The 5,022-nt window shown below is 37.3% G+C and overlaps 1 protein-coding gene and 1 pseudogene across 3 annotated transcripts in view; one reads left to right on the top strand and one right to left on the bottom strand.

Moving 5' to 3' along the window:
- Positions 1 to 5,022, bottom strand: part of Usp34 (ubiquitin specific peptidase 34) — a 266,917-nt gene that overhangs the window by 110,154 nt on the left and 151,741 nt on the right. The window lies entirely within an intron of this gene.
- LOC101579059 lies at positions 2,990 to 3,480 on the top strand (annotated as a pseudogene).

The following is a 5,022-nucleotide window of genomic DNA, read 5'->3' as shown; positions in this document are numbered from 1 at the left end:
AGATTAGAGCAGAAATTAATTCAGTTGAGATGAAGAAAACAGTTGAAAGAATTAACAAATCAAAAAGCTGGTTCTCTGAAAGATTAAGTAAAACTGATAAGCCCATAGCTAACCTCATCAAAAAGAGGAAAGAAAAAATTCAAATACAAGCAATAAGGAATGAAAAGGGTGTAACTACTACAGATCCAGTGGAAATTCAGAAGATTATCAATAAGCTACTTTGAGAATATTTACGCTCACAGAATAGAAGACACAGAAAAAATGAACACATTCTTAGAAAGGTACAAATTACCAAAACCGAATCAATAAGATATAACAACTCTTAATAACCCAATAATAGTCAATCAAATACAAAAGGTAATAAAGAGTCTGCTGACAAAGGCAAGTACAGGTCCTGATGGATTCACAGCTGAATTCTACAAGAAATTCACAGAAGATATAATCCCTACACTCCTCAAACTCTGCAATGAAATTGAAAAGGAAACAGTTCTCCCAAAATCATTCCTGGAGGCAAGTATTATACTGATACCAAAACCAGGGAAAGACGCAACTAAGAAAGAGAACTACAGGCCAATCTCCCACATGAACATATATGCAAAAATCCTCAATAAAATCCTAGCAAATAGAATGCAGCAAATCATCAAGAAGATCATACACCATGACCAGGTAGGATTCATTCCAGGGATGCAAGGATGGTTCAATACTCAAAAATCTATAAATGCAATACACTACACCAACAGAGCGAAATCTCAAAAACACATGATCATCTCAACTGATGCAGAAAAGGCTTTTGACAAAGTCCGACACTCATTCATGTTCAAAGTCCTACAGAAAATTAGAATAGATGGCCTCTACTTCAATCTGATAAAAGCCGTCTATGACAACCCAATGGCTAATATAATTCTCAGTGGGGAAAAATTGAAATCTTTTACTCTCAAATCTGATACAAGACAAGGATGTCCTCTATCACCACTGCTATTCAATATAGTTCTGGAATCATTAGCTACAGCCATTAGACAAGAGGGAGAAATAAAGAATTAGTAAAGAAGAAGTTAAATTATCATTATTTGCAGATGACATGATACTTTACTTGGAAAAAACAAAGAACTTCACCAAGAAGCTACTAGAATTGATACATAAATTCAGTAGCATAGCAGGATACAAAGTCAATACTCAAAAGTCAACAGCATTCCTCTACACAGATAAAAAACACACTGAGAGGGAAATTAGAGAAACAATACCTTTTACGATAGCACAGCGGAAAATGAAATACCTCGGAATTCATTTAACTATAGAAGTCAAAGATATTTTCATGGAAAATTACAGTACTCTGAAAAAAGAGATTGTAGAGGATTTCAGAAAATAGATATTCCCTGCTCCTGGAAAGAAAGAACCAACATTGTCAAGATGGCCATATTCCCAAAACTGCTGTACAGATTTAATGCAATCCTTATTAAACTATCAACAACATACCTCCCAGGCCTAGAGAAATCATTCCTATAATTTATTTGGAACCAGAAAAGACCTAGAATAGCAAAGGGAATCCTGGGCAACAAAGACAACGCAGGAGGCAGTACAATTCCTGACTTGAAATTATACTACAAAGCTACTGTGATAAAATCAGCATGGTATTGGCAACAAAATAGGATTTTTTTTTTTTTTTTGCTCCAAATGCCTTCAGGGCAGGTTTGGCTGGCTTGAGTTGTGGGGATCGAACCACAGCAACCTGAGCCTGACTGCTATGCTGAAGCAGCCACTTAAAGAACTGAGCAAAGGGCCAGGCCCCCTTGGCAACAAAATAGACCTGAGCATCAATGGAATAGATTAGAAGATGCAGAGTCCTCTACGAACACACTCAACCACTTGATCTTCAATGAAGGGGCCAAACACGTTTACCGGAAGAAAGATGGCCTCTTTAACAAACAGTGCTGGAAAAACTGGCTCTTTACATGCCGAAAAATGAAACTTGACCCAGGTCTGTCACCATGTACTAAGCTAAAGTCAAAATGGATTAAAGATCTAAACATTAAAACGGAAACACTAAATCTCCTGGAAGAGAAAGTAGGAGGAACTCTTGAAGATAGGGGCAGGCAAAGAGTTCATGAACAAGAATCAAATCATAATACTTGAAAGAATTAACAACTGGGACCACCTCTTGAGAAGTTTTTGCATGTCAAAAGAAATTACCAACGAAGTGAAAAGACAACCCACAAATTTCAAAAAAATTTTAACTAATAAGCACTCAGACAAAGGTCTGCTCTCTGGAATTTATAAAGAACTAAAAAACATTAGGGTCCCTAAATTTAAAGACCCAATCCAGAAATGGGAACCCGAGATGAACACACACTTCTCAGAGGACGAAATTAAAGCAGCGAATATATGAAAAAATGCTCCAAGTCACTAGCCATCTGTAAAATGCAAATTAAACAACACTAAGATACTACCTCACCTCAGAAAGAATGGCTATCATAAAGAAATCAACCAACAGCAAATGTTGGCGAGGCTGTGGGGAAAAGGGAGCCCTTCTCCACTGCTGGTGGGAATGTAGACTGGTAGAATCGTTATGGAAATCAGTGTGGAGATTCCTTAAGAAACTAGGACTAGAAATCCCATTCAAGCCAGCTATCCCCCTACTGGGAATTTTTTTAGGAGGAAATGAAAGCATCATATCATAATGATATATGTGTACCTATGTTTATAGCAGCACAATTTGTGATAGCCACATCTTGGAAACAACTTAAGATGCCTGTCACCTGAGGAATAGAGGAAAAAGATGTGGTATTTTTATACAATGGAGTATTACTCAGCTACAAAGAAGGATAAACTTTAAATCTTTATATTGAAGTGGATGCCTCTTGAAGATACACTCAGAAGTGAAATAAACCAGATCAACATGTGTAAATATCGTATAGTCTCCCTAGTATAAGAACTCCAAAGAAGAAACACAAATAGAAAGGTATTAACACAATTAAAAGGAAAGCGAGGGACGTTCTCACAGCCTGGCGAGGGTGACGGCTTAGTCTAGACTGACGGGTTTGTTTTCGTCCGTTTGGGCTGCAGGCTGCTGCCGCAAACATGCTCCGCCAGATCTTCGCCAAGGCCAAGAAGCACCCCAGCTTGATCCCCCTTTTCGTGTTTATTGAAGCAGGAGGTACTGGAGTAGCACTGTATTTGACACGTCTGGCATTGTTCAATCCAGATGTCAGTTGTGACAGGAAGAATAACCCAGAACCCTGGAACAAACTGGGTCCCAATGATCAATACAAGTTCTTCACTGTGAATATGGATTACAGCAAACTGAAGAAAGAAGGTCCCAACTTTTAAGTGAAATGTTTCACTATAAAGCTGCTTAAAATGAAGGTCTTTCAGAAGCCATCCGCACAATTTTCCATTGAACCAGGAAATGCTTCTTGTTTAAATGCATGAAATCATGTTTATTTGTTGGAGTTTATTACACAGATTAATAAATCTCTGAAACTTTAAAAAAAAAAAAAAAAAAGGAAAGCAAGAACTTAAGGATTGGAAAATGAGGAGAGGGCAAGGAAAAAGCTGGGAAACAGGACAAAGACAAAGCCATATATTTATACGCACAAGATGGGCAAGGCAATGATCCTGAGAAACATCAGCAGGTTTTTGAAACTAGCAGTTAATTGGTAGGATTCTCACCCTGACTATACATGTTGATACCTGTGAACTAAGCAACTGCACTGAAGATAACAATGTGTAATAGAAGGGTCGCGCTTCGAATACCTGTCATTCTGGTCTTCTAAATACATACTCCTTGTCATGACATACAAATTATTACCACACTATCTCACAAATAAAAGTTTTTTTTTTTTAAAAGGGTAATAAATGAAAAAAAGACACACACAAAAATAAATATCACAGGACTGTCCTGCTACAACACTGTATTATGGTTACATTTCCAAGTTTCTGTGTAAAAATATCTAATTGTTTATTAATGTTCTTTAAATATTTTTCATTTTTTAATTTTTTATCTCCATATTCCATAGGGACTTAATGTTTAACATATCAATACTTGATGGAAAATACCTGTTTCATGTTATGCCTAAGATGTTTTATATTCAGATAGTGAAGTTAAACCGAAATGCATATCTTGTAGGGTAATAATAACCTTCTCTTCTGGAGGGTTAACAACCTAGGTTTGCAGACCAAAAATTAGAGGAAACAGAAGGGCTCCAAGGACAGCCAACATTTTCACTAAAGCTTTTCAAGGTCAGAGAAGATTCAGGACATAGGAGAACCTATACTGTAACATCATGTAACTCAGTTGTGTCCAAAATTTTCTGATCAAGGAGATTATGGGGGCCACAGAGCAACGTGATTGATGGATGATGCAGAGTGTGCCTAAGGAGAGTCACCTGGATAGAAAACATTCTCTCAGGCTTCCACAGAGAGCAAACTGATCAAGCAATGGCCATGACTTATCCACACGGCTGACACTGACAAAGGATCTGCAACCTGTGGTATAGGGTAACAGGATAAATCGTGAGGGTACTTGACTGACCTTATCAGATACAAAAGTTATATTTCTTGCTATATAGGTCTTGCTTTATCTTGGTCTTAACCATCTAGCAGAAAAGTATAAAAACGAGGTATATAAAGTAAAACCATATTAATATGCTGAGCTGTGAAAGGCTCAAGTCAATAACTTCTGTGGACAACCCACTACTATTGTGGACTGCTGGATTGTGTTGGATTGTTTTGCTGAATTCATGCACCTATAGTATTTAGATGCCAATGGAATACCCACTTCTGACAGGAATAAACAAAAAAAGGGGATACAAAGGAGGGACCATGTTGTATCTGTATATGCAGAATAGTTAGGATGGATATACAGCTACTTTCACTTAATTCAATGAGAAGAAAGATTTGTACTAATGGTGTTTGGACAGGATATCCTGTCTGCACCTTGTACTATGGATAACCACTAAGAAGATAACAATGTACAATGTATTAATTATTGAAACTGGGGCTGGAGAGATGGCTCAGTGGTCTAAA

The sequence above is a fragment of the Octodon degus genome, unplaced genomic scaffold (genome assembly GCF_000260255.1).
Source record: "Octodon degus isolate 3935 unplaced genomic scaffold, OctDeg1.0 scaffold00078, whole genome shotgun sequence".
Classification (NCBI taxonomy): Eukaryota; Metazoa; Chordata; class Mammalia; order Rodentia; family Octodontidae; genus Octodon; species Octodon degus.
This window is presented reverse-complemented; position numbering and strand designations above follow the sequence as displayed.